Raw genomic sequence first — 17,107 nt, 5'->3', positions numbered from 1 at the left:
TGTCTTAACGATTTCTATTTAAGAGCCAAAAATCTATCAATATCTCATTTTAGCCATGCAAACCGTTTGCTGAGGCAAACATGCCTACAATTTTCATACTCAATTGCGGTTTTCATACACAGTTGCGGTTTCGCATGATTATAAAAAAATAAATCACTTTCTCTTGACAGAACGGCGGGTGGCATAAGCCACCTGCAGTATGCTCTCACTCGACTGTGATCTTTTTGGACGGACAGGATGCAGACCGTTGAAAATAATTGCAATTTCAAGAACGAAATAGCAGTTGACTAAGAACTTTCTCCAAACTGCTATTTTGTTTCTTGGCATTCAAATGCTATTTTGTTCAAAGTGTCAAATCAAACAAAAAGTCATACAACATAATCAAGGTATATCACAAAACAAGGTAAAAAATAATAAAAAAATAATAATAAATGAAAATCAGAAATAATAAATTTTTTTTAGGAAAACCGCATATGGCACATTCATCCGTGATATATAAGTTTCTAATGCACATTCTGTGCATCAAGGACTTATACACATGACATGTTCATCTGCGGTTTGGGTATTTTTTTTTCGTTTTTTCCCACAAATCCAAACCCAATACTACTAGATTTCTATCTAAATAATAAAAAAGCTGATAAAATTCGAGGTATAAGAGTGTTAACATGATTGTTGTTCACATTCGTTATTAGAGAGAATTTTATATGCTTGCAAACCGAAAATAACCTAAATGATTTTTTTATATATTATGAGTTATGGGCGCAAAATAGCAGAATGCCCGTGAAACCGTAACCCAAATGTCCAATCCCGCACTTGGACATGTCCGAAATCACAAAACAGGTGAGATGCCCAAACCACAATTGACTTAATCTCGGGTGAGGTTTAGATGGCTAAAATGAGATATTCGCTCATTTTTGTGAAAAATCATTGATACATTTGGCTGTATTAGTAACTAGGTGTGAGACCCATGTATTACATGGGTTTAATTAAAAAAAATAAATATGAAATTTTAATAATTTGAATGGTTTGAATTTATAAGAAAAATAAGAAAAATTTTGAATTATTAAAATTAATGAGACTTTAATGTATTGAATACATTACATATATAAACCATTTCTAATAAATACTTTACATATATATTACCTTACATATTAAATGTTAAATTTTAATTTAATAAAATAAAAAATACAATAAAATGACAAGTGGAAAATAGAAAATTTAAAAATTCTAGAAAATGACATGTGTCCAAATGAATGAGAAGAGGACATGTGGCAAAAAAAAACTTTCATTTATTATAGTAGATTTTATTTTTAACACAATTTTTAATGTTTTACTTTTAACACAATTTTTAATGTGTTATTTTAATATTTTTCAAATAAATGGAAAAATCAAATTTGGTTTGTACTTTCTTTCAACTTTTCAACTGCTTTCTACTTTGTTCAAGGAATCATGGGCTCATGGCTTCACTTTCCATCACTTACCTTAAAACACCACCAACTGTCAATCCCGCTGCAAAGTGGTCCTCCAAATCAGATTCCTTTATATTTTTAATATACAATCATAAAATTAACAATATTTTATCTAAACAATTTATAAACATCTTCTTAATCTTTTCAATCGATCATCAAGCGTTATCTTTTCCTTGAATTTTACACCACCAAATGATTCTCGTGTTGATTCGAGTCGGTGTATCTCATAAATAAAGACTCAAATCAACACTAAAAGCATACAAAAGTAACAACACAAAAACACTAAAATTGGTAGTACTAATATAATTACATAAGTTGAAGTACAATACATGGAAAATTATACTTTATCCTAGGGCTAAGCAAATAGAATTTGCGCACTAGAAGGTGTCAAGTCGGAGAAAACCTCTGGGGCTTCCACGACCTGCCACTGGACTGCAAACTTTATATTTTCATCGGTTGAACTGCTGTTCAATCGATGAATAACACCAACTGCAACAAATAGGTCTCGACCTGTAACATAAATTCTATCATTGCAACTGTTCACCACGAACGGCTTGCAAATTTGCTCGGGTAAGGGAGGCCCTTTGATGGTTTCCCATGTATCATGACTTGAGTCATAAACCTTAAGTTTTGTCCTCTCATGCTCCGATACCACAAACAAACGCCCGTATATCACAACACTTGACCCGGTCCACCCTTCACGGAGCCCCGTTGCCATGGATTCCCAATGATCGGTTCTTGGATCATAAACCTGGCCACGTGGCACAACATAAAATGGCCAAAACCATCCTTCGGTTACAAAAAGTTTCCCATCAAGAACAGCTGAATCATAACATGCCATGTTTGTGCCCATATTTGCGATCGGATACCATACACCTCCTTTTGGATCCATTACCTCAGCTGAATTGAGCTCAAACTGATCACTACTGTTCCCTCCGGCGACATAAACCTTCCCGGCGATCACACCTCCGGCGAAAAACGACCTTGGAGTCATCATCTTCTTCATAACAGTCCAATGATTTGATTTCACATCAAATTTCAACACCAAGTTAAGAGGGCAGTCTACGTCGGAGGCCACCCCACCACAGACAAACAGCGAACCATTCTTGGAGACAGAAAAGCACCGGAACCCAAGTGGACAGACCTTCTCCATGCATGGCATTGCTGGAATCGTGTGCCATGAGAGATGAATGAGATCAAGAACCTGCCATTGAATCTTTCCTGTACGTTTATGGAAAGAAAACACAAACATCCATGGATCTTGAAAACCCATTTGCTTCCTTTGCGTAAAGAACCGACCTTTATCACCGAAAAGATTATACCACCGCCGGCAAACAGTCCGGCCGGTTGAATGAAACTTGACTGGTAGCCGGAGAAGACAACTCAAAGCAATATCATCAGGAAGACCAGGAAGCAGAGGATCAAAACACGAATCTGATTCCAGTAAATGATCTCTAACATCAGCCAACTCAAATTCCGGGGTTGATTTCACCACCGAATCCCCTGATTTCTGCACCGGTGGTTGGTGTGACGACATGCGGACCCTTTGCATCTCGAAAATGAAATCAATTCTTTGTAGTTAAGTTGCTACAGGTCTTAACTTTTCTCGACCAAGATCGAGTAAACCCCCAAAATTTCACAACACCGAGCTCAGAGATCAAAGAAAAGCTTCATTTCAAAGTCATGATACAAGAACAGAGAAAAATTTCAGCCATAGATTCAGAGGAAATATGTCGAGAAAAAAGAAAAAACATATGAACTTACAGATTGAATGAAAGGATTGAAGGTTGAAGGTGAAGAATTGTGGTGGTAGGGTGGTGGTGTTGGTGTTATATGGGTGGTGGATGGTGGTGAGGTGGGGGGTGGAGAGTTTAGACGGAAGAGGAAAGAATGGACGGTTGATGCGTGTCAAATAAATGCCGACCCACCCGTGCAAACACGAGTGCCGAGGAGTATAGTAGGCTTAGGCTGGCTACACTTTACTCCGCTATTTATTCTACTTTTAACTTTACGATGCATACATTAACATTGCTACTCATTATACCATTAGCTAGGTCCACTACTATTTTGTGGTGTCAATTGTTTTCTAGCAACACCTATTAATGATACTCTTTGCTTCGGTTTTACTTGATCATAAATAATGCCACGAACTAATAATCAATTTCAGATTTATTTCAATTAAGTATCTTAAATTTTATTTAATGAGCTCTAACCATTTAAGTTTATTTTTATAAAAAAAAATTAGAAAAAAATGAAAATTATAAGGACAATATCATAAAAATCATTATTAAGTTCATACAAAAATTTCAATTTAACATTGTGTTTTTCTAATCTCAAATTTGATACTGTATTTTTCAATTTGTTACAGTTTGACCACATGACCGGTCAATTCAATTGTCTACCTACATATCGGTTTTGATGATGTGACATACGGACGTGTCAAAATTAATTTTTTACACAAAAAAATGTTACATTCTCAATTTTTCAATTTTAACATTAAGTTTTATTTCCTTTTCCAATTTTGATACTGTATTTTTTTATTTCAAATCGAACATCATTTTTTTCAATTTTATTTAGTGTTAATCATTTTCCATTTAAAACCATATAAATATTTTTTTATTACATTTTAAAACCGTATAAATATATATTTTTCGTTTAAAAACCATATTTTTGTATAAATATAAGGTTTATATTCTACTTATTTATTAGTTCTTTATTTTCAAAGAAAAATTGTTCTTGACTTTATATAAAAGTTTAGGATTTTGCTAAAAAATCCCTTAATGACAGGATATGTGTTTGTAGGCATATGTATAGTCCCAATACATATATGTCACATCATTAATAATCCAAGATCCTTTAAATTTAACATATAGTATTATAATAGTTTTTGCCTACGAATCCCTAATTAAAACAATATAAGATAATTAATTCATATTATAAGAACCAAATTAATCATAAGGATCAAACAAGAGTAACAAAATTTTATCAATTATCACTTATGAAATATTATTTATTTTATTTTTTGTTGTAGATTTTACATATATTTTTATTTACAATTAAATAATTAAGAAAATGACACTATAGCCCTACAATGTATTACACATTTGCCAATTCAATCCTTTAAGTTATTTTTGTGCTTTATGAGTGAACAAACTTGTTATTGACCTGCTTATTTGGTTCCTATAACATACCATTACCAGTTTCATGTACCATATCACTTTTATTTAATTAAAAAAGTTAAATTAAATCCACGTCACATCTTCATATCTCTCTCTCTCTCTCCATCCCTCACACACACACATAAAACTTCACTCTGTATCAAAATTTTATGTGATCATAAATTCATAATACAACTCAGACTTCGACTTCACTCACCATCTTCCATTGGTAATACAAATGATTAGTGGTTACATCTTCAAGTAATTAACTGCTTCATTTATAGGTACTCTTCTCTCTCTTTTAGTTTCAATCATCTCTTTATTGATGTCAATTTTCAGTTTCTTGTTTGGCGATCTCGAAATTTCATTATAGTTTCTTAGCGTACTATGTTTATTACTCACACGTGATAGTCTAATAATATATGATCGATCCGCGTTTCATTTACATTACGAGTTGTTAGTCCCTATACTCACTGTTCTTGATTTCATTTCTACTTCTTGGCGGTCATTTAGGGTTTTTGAATTAGCATCAAGATTTTGAATCTCCATTTGTAACGTCCCAATTTCACACCCAAATTTGTTATTTTTATTAAGATAAAAATTTCCAATTATAAATCTGTTTTAAGAAAATCATTTATTCTGAATACATTTATCGAAAATCAGAGTAATATAAATAACGCGAAATCTTCAATGTTGTTGTTGTATGTGTATAGTCTCGTCTTCACCATCCAACGATCATCGATAGAACCTAAAAACATAAACAACTGGGTAAGCACAAAGTTTAGTGAGTCTCCCCCAAAATACCCCCATACAACAAACGTACTAGCATGCATAATGGGCCCTCAATCATCGGATTGGAAAACCCTGGCCTAATCAGTCATCGAACTAGAATGCCAACATGCAATGGGTCCAATCAGTTATCAGACTAGAATACCCAGGGTTTGTTGGCCTTCCACCTCAACCCAACCATTCTTCTCGAGCCTCCGTGCCTTCGACATAAAGCCGACCCGCACCAGGTATCATGGCTTATAACACACAACAGGACCGCCTCAACCCACCACTATATGTCGATATATAATTAATCAAGGATCAAGTAGGCATAACATACAAGCAATTATCAATCATACATCTCACTACCACCTACTAGTCCTCTCATAACACACTGCTTTGCTACCAACTAACCTCCATGGAATGTGTAACCATAAGTAACCAGAGGTGAGATAACCACCTGAAGAGATGATCCTACTCTAGAGCCACAACCAAACAATAAACATGCAAGAAAGCCTAGATCTAGGAAGGAGCGTTGATAATTAGGGCAAGAGGGAAAGAAGAAGAATATGCGGGGTTTTTAATCTTTTACGATTTCATCCCCCCCCCCTGGATGGAACGCGCGTTCCATTAAAATTTATAAAGCGACATCTTTAGACGACAAACATTTTATTATAGGTGCCCTCCGTGTTTTTTTAGACACTAATTTAAGGGCATGCAATAATGCGTGACCTAAATCCTTAATTTTTTTTTGAAGAGACGACACTTTTTTAATGTCACTCTCTTTTGCGTAACATAAATCAATGAGTGTCGTTGTTTGCGCGTCGTAAAAGGGTCTTTTTCTTGTAGTGAGATCAAGAGTTCTCAGGTTATCCTATATGACTACATACATCCCCTATGGTACTCCACTAGACGATAACCATCCTACTAGTACTCTAACCAGCATACTATTACTGATACATCCTACCACATCAGGGTATATATATATATATATATATATATATATATATATATATATAACATATCACTATAACATAGCAACATCCAATACACAAGGATACATAACCAACGCTGTAAAGAACATGTAAACATATGTTTCCAAAGGTGAGATAGACACCCGAATAGATGATACTACTCTAGAGCCACAACCAAACAAGGAACATGCAAGAAAGCCTAGATCAAGAGTCCTCGGTCTATCCTACATGGCTACCTACAACCTATAGTGCATCCTTCTAGTAAATGATAACCAAAACTAGTGGGTCAAGATTGGTGCCTTCGACCCACAGGTAAAATGAGGAAAAACTCAACTGAATCGAAGAACCCGAAAACACTTTGACATGATTCCCTTTCTATACTGCTAGCTCCCGCGAATCCACTAATCACCAAACCAAGTATGTAACACCCGGATCAGGTGCACATTATGTTTAAAATTGTGAAGTTAAAAGTTTCAGTATTGGCCCTTCTCACGACGTGAGGAATGCTTGCTTACATCGTGAGGAGTGATTTGGACACGTGCATCATTTCAAGGCTCACATCGTGAGCAGTCTAATGCTCACGATGTGAGAGCGGCTGACGACCAAAACCCTAAGTTTTCGGTATTTAAGGGAATATGATAGGGCTGGGGTTGCTCACCCACAACCTCTCTTACTCTCTAAACCTTAAGAAACCCTAATATTATTATTCCTTAAGAGCTTTTGTCATTTGGGTGCACTTCTAGCTTGATGAAGAAGAAAAGAAGAAGAAATAAGTACTCTAGTGGTTGTGTAGGCAAAGTATCATCATCATCACCATTTTTTCTTGCTTTTGGACCTTTGTAAGTATTAAAGACTCCAACTTTATTTCTTATCATGGACAGAACTTGAATTTTATACATCTTATTTATGCAATTACATGCTTGAGTGGAGTAAATCCATAAAGATGGAAAATTTATGGATTCTAAGAGTCCCTAGATCATAATATTGTTCAGATCTGAAAGTTGGTATGGATTTGAGGCATGCATGAAAGATTGAAGCTTATTTCTTCACTTTTGACCTAGAAAGTGGATGATCATGTTTGGTGGTGGGATATCAAGCCCACCAAGCAAATTACACCCTTTGATTGGTAAATAAACGTAATATAATGGTAAAAAGGGGTATCGATCCTCGGGGAAATGGTTGTATTCAATCACCAATGCAATTCAATAGAACTAGTGAAATTAAACTAATTAACTACAATTAAACTAAAAGGGGGGTTTTTTTATTACTTGAAAACTAAAATACTTGAATAACTAAAAACTTTGCAATTAAACAAGTTGATGAGATGCTCAAAGGTTGGAAATAATTGGTTAACTTGGGCAATTCAACACAATGAACATTTGTGTGTTTATCATTAGGATCTAATACAAAGCTTATCCTTCATCCCAAATTGGTTATAGCAATCATGAAGCATGATATGCCAAGATTCCTCATAGGTAGTATGGAGGTTGGGGAAGCCACACAACACACCTTCTTAATTAAGATCAAGGGTCAATTGAAGCAATTAATCCCAAGAAATCAATTAGCCTTAAGAATGAAGGAATCCCCAATTCCTAGAGGATGTCAAATGCTTACACATCCATAAAGGAGATATGATTCATAAGCTAGAGATGATTTCTACCATCATAAAGCCTTTGTTCTAGATAAATTCAATGATCCAATGCAAAATTAATGAAATAAATCAACCATTGCTCAATCAAATACTAAGCTCATGATCAAAGCATCAAATAAGCATAAGAATTGCAAACTAGAATCATAAACATGGGATAAATTGATAATCAACATAAATCCTTCAAAACCCACAAACATTCATTGGTTTTCAGCCAAAGTCAACCAAATGAGAGTATTAGCCACTCATGGCAATAAAGTAACAAGAACAATAATCTAATTGCATAAAGAAACTACCTAAGATTTGGAAAGATGAAAGGAAATGGTTTCTAGCTCCCAAAATCGCCTCTTGCAGGTCTCCAATGGTGGAAAAATGTGAATTAGCCTCTAGATCCGATCCCCAAGGGTTATGGTGTGCCAAATGACCAAAATGCCCAAACTGGGCAGTTGCGCGGGTACCTGCGCGATGAAAATTTCACCCGCGCAAATGTTGCTGTAATGCTATTGGTCCACCAAGCCACTCCACCCTTCCACTACCAAAGATTCCTTTGGTCCCCCCTCTTTGTCCATGTAATTTGAAATGCACCAATCATCATTTAGCCACCAAATGGATGCTCCAAGCCCAAAATTAGAATTTTATGATCCATCTTCACAAGCCCAAATAATCCAAGCCAATAACTTTCAAAGCCCAATTCTTCTTCTTTGATTCCGCCAAGCCCAATAATGCCTCGGGAGCCCACTAAGCCCGTCTCCAATCAACCCGCCACCGCAACAAGCACCGAAAAACCTACAAAATATCTCATGCAACATAACAAGCACCCGGTATGATCCATACTAAAGAAAAATAAATAAATTACAATGCATTAATGATAAAAAGATCAAAAAATCTAAAATAAACTAATAAAAATAAGGAAATAAAATAAGCTATCATTTGGTGCATGCATGTCCATAAATGAAACATTTTTATGGACCTTAGGGGTCCCCTTTAACTTCTGGACGAAGTAGACTCGAAAACTTAATGGAATAAGGACTTAAAATGGTGACCCTTAGCCTCAAACAACGATCACGAAATGAGATGTAAGATCTTATCGCGTGAGATTCAAAGCATCCTTGTCTTCTATTAGAATCCTTTGAACTCACGACGTGAGAATGGGTGCTCACGTCGTGATGCCAATTCAGGTGGTTTCTTTGACCGAGTTGACTAGATTGGGTCAAGTTGAGTGGGAATTGGACTGGGTACGATAACACGATGTGACCAATTTCCGCCCATGACGTGAGGTTGGATATGGTCTTTAAAGACCGTTTACTTTGACTTTAACCAAGGTTGACCAAGTTTAACTTAAGGATATTTTTGGTATTTTGGATTATGTTTGACATTTGGTCATTCTAATGATTAGGTGTCAGTTTGAGTTGAGATTCGCAGTCAGGACCTCATCAGCTAGTGTTCAGTTTCTGAGGTGAGTTTTCCTCATTGTACTTACGGTCGAATGCACCAAGTCCAGCCCATTGGATTAGATATCTGGTTATATGATAGTATGCTATTGTGATTTGTAAGATTTGTATCCTGGTATATAGGATGATGCTATGCTTAGTGATTTGTAGATTTGTTTGGTTGTATGTCGACTGATTTTATGTTTATCTATTATATGTGCACATATTTTGGTTGGTGGTTGAGGCTTTACTGCTATGTACGTGGCCCAACAGACCGGGGGCATTCCAACCTGATGGTTGATTGGGCCCGAAGGTATTCCATCCCGAGGACGACTGGATCCGTTGTATGTTGGCATTCCAACCCGATGGTTGATTGGGCTTGGGGTATTCCATCCCGATGGTTGATTGGACCCATTGTATATTGGCATTCCACCTAGGGTCTTCCATACCGAGGATGACTAGACCTGAAGGGTGACTAGGCTTGGGGTATTCTAATTCGATGGTTGATTGGACCCAACATGCTGTTATATATGTTGTATGTTTATGTGTTGGTATTTTGGGGGAACTCACTAAGCTTTGGCTTATAGTTTTTATTTATGGTTTTAGGTACTTCTGACGATCATGTGAAGGCGAAGGCGTGACCGTACATATCCTCTGTTTTTATGTATTTTTAATCTACGAGAGACTCTGATATGGAACAATACTCTGAAAACAATGATTTTGTAAACATTCTACGATTTGTGTTTGTTTTAAAAAAGTTTAAATTTGTTGTGATTTTTATGGATGTTACAAGATATAATCTTAATCAACATATCCTCAAATTTTACCCAAAGTCAAACTGGTCACAAAAGTCAATGGTTAAACAAGTCAAGGTCAAGGTCATGTCACGGTCGTCCTTCACTACTTCGTACGGGGGGGGGGGGGGGGGTGGGGGAAGAGAGGGCTCATAAAGTCAAATAGTCAACATGCAGGACATTGCCACACTATGGCAATGCAAGAACAAGGAAGTCGCGATTTTCGACTTCTCCACGTCGTGGCCACATGAAAATCACCATATATCATTAAGAGCTTAATCCTTTCAGATTTAATTTCATACTTCCAAAACTACTTCTCCATGCTGACTTAATGGAGAATGTTTCCAACTTTATCCATTAGTACCTCACCATATGACAAGATCTTATTCCCAAAGTCCATTAAGTCCTTAATGTGACCAAAACTCAAACATGGGGCTAAGAACACTCAAGCTGAGACCTTGTTCCCACTAGCTCAGAAGTTTATAACTAAATGAGCACCACATCAAGCTCTGGAGTTCCTCAAACTCCAAGAGAAGGCTAAACCATCCTTTGTATCAATTATGCTGACCGAACTCCACATATTTGATCGATTCTAGATCTTCTCATCCAAACGTCGTTATACTAATCCAACATAAAAATGCACCAACGCGACGATAACCGAGTGGTCACTTACTAGTAATCTAAGCCATACTCTTACTCGTTCTGATATTCCTGCTAAGCTATCCACCGACAACACTCGGGCTTACCCCCGATCCACTAACCAACATCAACACTCTGGCTTACTCCCAATCCACTAGCCAACAAGAACACTCAGGCTTACCCCCGATCCACTAATCAACAACAACACTCGGGCTTACTCCCGATCCACTAACCAATAACAACACCCGGGCTTACCCCCGATCCACTAACCAACAAAAGCAATCGAGCTTACCCCCGATCCACTAACCAACAACACCACTCAGGCTTACCCCCGATCCACTAACCAACAACAACACTGAGGTGTTGTTTGTTTTTTCTGAGGTAAAATGTATGCAGTATGCAGACCACATATGTAGACCTTTGCAATAGAAGAGGTGGACCAAACGTCTGCAGTCTGAAAAAAGAATACTATTTGTTTTTTTTTAACATCTACGGGCTACTAAAATAAGCTAAAATCTGAATAAACTGATTGTTCTAACTACAAAGTGATTTTTTTTAAATATTTTTATGACTTTATTATAAATAATTAACAAATATAGATCACCTTTTATGTATTATTGTATAAAAAGTGAAAATAAAAATGGTACAAATTAAGATATATATTTGATAAAAACCAATAATTTTGGTCGCAAAGTTATACCTAAACATTGTAATTGTGAATCAAAGAATTTGATACATAAATGGATGGAAATAAACTTTGATTTTTTCAATTAAATCAATTAAAATCGTATCATAAATATTTTTCTAAGAAATTGACGATACTGTATTACATAATGTTTTATAAAATTTGGCATAAAAAGTATAAGAATATATTACGCTTTTTTTAGAATATATTACGTTTTTTTTCATATCTATATAAACAACTTCAATGACCATTATCATAATAAATTTTTATTTTTAAATTTATCAAAAATATCATTTTTGTGTCGTCGAACTCTTTTTTAAGTATTGTAACTTTTTTTTTTCAAATTGTTTATCATTAATAAAGTTGGAATAAATATAAATTCAAAAAAACTAAAATAAATAAAGATATATGTGTTTTTTTACGCTAGAAGATGTCTGAAGATGTTAGAAGACTCTGGCCCACATCTACGCCAAGGAGAGGGTGCGAAAACATTTTTAGGTTTGCCGTCTTCAAAAAACAAATAGTCTGCGAAGACTAATGTCTGCACGTGGTCTGCGCAGCGCAGACAGAAGAGGCTAAAAAGATCTGCGAGCAAAAAACAAACACCACCTCAGTTTTACCCCCAATCCACTAACCAACAACAACACTCACAGCCTAACATGACGTACATCAATCCCAACAAGACCTAACTGACCCTTCCAGGACTTTGGGCCATGACTCAGACTTCCGAGCCCCAATCAACCAAGAACAGAAAAGGAAGCTCTCATCACATCCCTCAACCTGAGCTCCTAACATCCTAGAATTAAGAGCACAAGCACGCCCACATATTTTTATCATAACTAAAACTGAGATGACATGAAAAGAAGTCCAATAGCTAACGATGATCATGATGCGAAAACAAAAAAATTAAGCAGTTGTGTGGAAATCTTGAACTTAGAGAAATTCGGCTGTGAACTGAACCTTGGCATAAGGTCTTCCTGCTGCGAGGTTCCACTCTCCCCCACTTGGAATATACTATAATCTGAAAAATTCACTATTCTTCGATACCCATACCAACTCAAACTCTATTACTTGATCCCAACCACTAATATCCATATACACAAGAGAATCTAAACCCACACAACATTCACAAATTCCAACACGCATGCAACCGAGAGAAATGATAATTCATCCATTCATAATAAGAAATCAGTTTACAGCGAAGCTAAATAAGATTATTCCATTCAACTGATCATCCAAGATTACAAATGATCTTTGAAACAAAACAAAAATTATAGATAAATACCATCATTGCAGCAATCAACCAAATAGAAGAACTAACAACTCAAACCTCGGTCTTAGGGAATCCGGTAGTCTCGCAACGATCATTGGGAAGATGCCAAGCTAGGGGTGTAGGGTTCAACACCTCACCAAACACGAGAAAGGGACAACGAGCTATGATGTGGCCTTCCTAGCCACAATGGATGCACACTTGCGTACCCTACATGTAATCCATAACCAAATGACCCTCCTCGTCACACCTGTCACATACAAAAGATCGAAACCTCCTCCCAGTTAATCTTGAACCTAGGTCGACAGACTTGAACGTCGATTGGTACTATCTTGAAGCTGTCCCTTCCTCCTTCTGCTGAATCTCCAACTCAATCTCCCTCATCCTGGTGCCTGACTATATCTCGGTCAAGGTCCGGTACTTATGAGTAGATAAAACTCTCAAATCTCCATCTTGATCATACTTAAGTATCGCAACATATGTACCTGCTCTAAAGTGACATGCTCTGGGCAGAAAAGAGCTATTTTTATAAACATCCTGGTGATCTCCGTCACCGACTAAGTCATCTACTTGAGCGATAGGTATTCTTATGCTAGTCACTCTCTCTCCAAAAGCGGAACATACTCCGTCTATAACATATCCAAAAACTACTACCAAGTCACCGTGGCTCGCTTTGCATGAGAAAATCCATGAGTCACAAATTCCCACCAATCCTTCACAGCCAACGACGAAGATTAAGTGAAAACTTCACCTTCTGGTTCTCGGGACACAAACATGTGAAGAAATATCCTTCAACATCATAAATCCATCTCAAAGCGATAATTGGGTCCTTGTCACCTCTAAACTCCGAATGATTCGTATAACTGAACTCTCGGTACTGTATTGCCCTGCCTCTCTTACATCATGCAATAGCAACGACTGTTGTGGCTACAACAGCAGCTACCTACATAATGACGGCATAACACCGGTCAAACTCCTCTATCAACACGGTCTTAACCGACCCAAACAACTCCGAAATCGCCTCCCTGATCGTATTGGCCACTTCCACAGCAATGATTCCGTAGATCTCCTCTTCACTCAAACCTACTCTCCCAGTGCCACCAACACCTGATCCTGAACCTCCAATAGCCGCCATACTGAAAATGAAAATATACCATGGGAAGATCAAACATCAAAACACAATGCTTAACACACCAGGCCACCCTCCTATTAGTTCCTTAGTAGCCTCGAGATTCCTCCTAAATCGCATACGAATCCTATGCTTTCAGTAGTACCGACCCATACTAACTTCCACACCTATCCGTAGTCAATTCAGAATTCATCCAAAAGCCCTAATTCACTGCACTAGACCACTACTAGGTGTGCTAACACCTACTTATCCTACAAGCTACAACTAACTTCCTAGGCACTCTTCCTAGGATTATCATCGCTCCCGCACCATTGGTTGCCTTTTTGCATGTTTGTTGTGCACAATATGGGGTTGGCTAGACTGTCGAATAATCGAATCTACCCCAAGTCCACAACCAAATAAGGAAAAATAAATAAGGCTAAGTCGATCATTCTAAGGCTATTTAGTCTCGACCATATACAACTAATCAACATACACACAACAATCACACCCCCAAGTAGCATATAACAAGCAACTCCATATACCATAAGGCATCGCAGAAATCAGGTATTACTATACAACAGTGCCTAAAAGAACCTTATCCACTAGCATGCTCTTCTAACAATCTACATATAAACAAAATCAAAACTCCGCACATATAACAAGTATGGGTATTTTAGAAAGCATTCTCCTGTTGGGGTCTCGTTGATTGTACACATCGTATCTTCCTGTAAAACCAACGTTACATCAAGGTTCATGTTCCCGATCCCAAGACAATAATCAAACAAGAACATGACAAGAGACCGAGCCCATGTCCCTAACCCAACCCTTTGGTTATTTTTTAAATGTTTTGTGAACAAAATCTCAGATCCTAGTTTGAGTTTGGATTCACACAAGTGTTCCTCCAATTCATTTAAACCAGGGCTCTAATACCAACTTTATCTGTCCCAATTTCACAACCAAAAATTATTATTTTTATTAAGATAAAACTTTCTAATTATAAATTCGTTTTAAGAAAACCATTTATTCTGAATACATTTATCGAAAATCAGAGTTATATAAATAACGCAGAATCCTCAATGTTGTTAATGTGTGTGTATAGTCTTGCCTTTGCCTGCCTATGATCACTGGCAAAAACTGTAAACATAAACCACTCGGTAACCACAAAACTTAATGAGTCTCCGAAATACCCCATACAAAAATTGTACTGGCATGCATAACGGGCCCTTAATCATCAGATTGAATACCTTGGCCTAATCAGTCATCAGACTGGAATGCCAACATGCAACGGGTTCAACTAGTCATCGAACAGGAATACCTAGGGTTTGTTCGCCTACTGCTTCAACTCGACCACTCTTCCCAATCCTCCGTGCTTTCAGCTAACAATCGGACCACACCAGGTATCTTGGCCTACAACACACAACAGAACCACCTCAACCCACCACCATATGTCAACATATAAGCAATCAAGGATCAGGTAGGCACATAATACATGCAATTATCAATCATAAAGCTCAGTACCGCCTACTAGTCCTTTCAAAGCACACTACTCTGCTACTAGCTAACCTCCATTGAATGCGTAACCGTAAGTAACCAGAGGTGAGATAGCCACCTAAACAGATGATCCAACTCTAGAGCCACAACCAAACAAAGAACATGCAAGAAAGCCTAGATCAAGATTTCTCAAGCTATCCTACATGACTACATACATCCCCTACGACACTCCACTATGTGATAACTAGCCTACTGGTAATCTAACCAACATACTACTACTATTGCATCCTATTACATCAGGGTATATATATATATATATATATATATGTAAATCTAGCAGATAACTACAGTATAACAACATCCGATACATAAGGATACATAACTAACTCTACAAAGAACATGAAAACCATATGTATCCAGAGGTGAGAAAGACACCCAGACATATGATCCTACACTAGAGCCACAACCAAACAAGGAATAGGCAAGAAATCCTAGATCAAGAGTCTTCGATTTATCCTTCATGGCTATATACATGTATCCTTCTAGTAAATGATAACCAAAACTTATGGGTCGGTTCGACCCACAGGTACAATGAGGAAAACTCACCTCAATCGAAAAACCCAAAAACACTGTGACACGCTTCTCTTTCTGTGTTGCTAGCTCCCACGAATACACTAATCACCAAACCAAGTGGAATATTAATCAATATTCAAAAACCCTCAAGTTTGACCCAAAGTCAAACTGGTCACAAAAGTCAATGGTCAATTTGTTCAAGGTCAACACCACATCAGGGGGGGGGGGGGGTTTCACAAAGTCAAATAGTCAACATGCAGGACATTGCAATGCTAGAACAAGACGATCATGATTTTCGACTTTACCACGCTGTGGCAACGAGAAAATCACCATCTCTTATTAAGAGCTTAATCTTTTTGGATCTAAGTTCATACTTCCAGAACTACTTCTCGACACTAATTTAATCGATAAAGTTTCCAACTTTATCCATTAGGACCTCACCATATAACAAGATCTTAAGCCTAAAGTCCATTAAGTCCTTAATATGACCAAAACTCAAACATGGGGCTAAGAAAACTCAAGTTAAGACCTTGTTCTCACTAGCTCAGAAGTTCATGACCAAATTAGAAACACATCAAGCTCTGGAGTTCCTCAAACTCCAAGAGCACTCAAGGATGGGCCCAGAACATCCAAAATGTGCTCATACTTGAAACAAAAAGAACAAATGTCATTTATGAACTTTTTACCCCCACCAACTCAGAAATGTGAAGAAGGTCTTGGATCCAAGCTTGCGCCTTGCTTCCTTGCACGAAAATGAACCACCTTTTTCTCCATGTTTCACCAAAATAAGAAAACAACCTCAAGATAGAGTCACCAAGCTCAAAATTAAGGAAAAAGGGGCTAGGTTTCGGAATGGGATATGGAGGTTGAAGGAACTGACCTATAATGAGAGTCAAATGACTTAAATATGGGAGAAACCCTAAAATACATGGGCTTGAGCTGCTACCGCTGCCATTTCATGGCCATCCGTTGCCATGCTGTGGCATCCCTCTAAACATGTGATCCATTAATTTGACACCACATCGTAAGCATCCATGCCCCCACGTCGTAGTTGTGGGTTTGCTCTAAAAACCTTATTTTGATTCCTTTAATCTTGG

General features: G+C 37.2%; 1 pseudogene across 1 annotated transcript; it reads right to left on the bottom strand.

Annotated features, from left to right (window-relative positions):
* Positions 1-1,575: 1,575 nt before the first annotated feature.
* LOC145101455 (F-box/kelch-repeat protein At1g30090 pseudogene) lies at positions 1,576-3,507 on the bottom strand (annotated as a pseudogene). The gene is made up of 2 exons (XR_013705665.1): positions 3,234-3,507; positions 1,576-3,137 (listed from the first exon to the last, which is right to left on the bottom strand). The product of XR_013705665.1 is annotated as an F-box/kelch-repeat protein At1g30090 pseudogene (transcript).
* Between the last annotated feature and the right edge of the window lie 13,600 nt (positions 3,508-17,107).

The sequence above is a fragment of the Lactuca serriola genome, chromosome 4, assembly GCF_051521515.1.
Source record: "Lactuca serriola cultivar US96UC23 chromosome 4, Lser_US96UC23_V15, whole genome shotgun sequence".
Lineage (NCBI taxonomy): Eukaryota > Viridiplantae > Streptophyta > Magnoliopsida > Asterales > Asteraceae > Lactuca > Lactuca serriola.
Note: the sequence above shows the minus strand (reverse complement) of the source record. Positions and strands in the feature narration are given on the sequence as shown.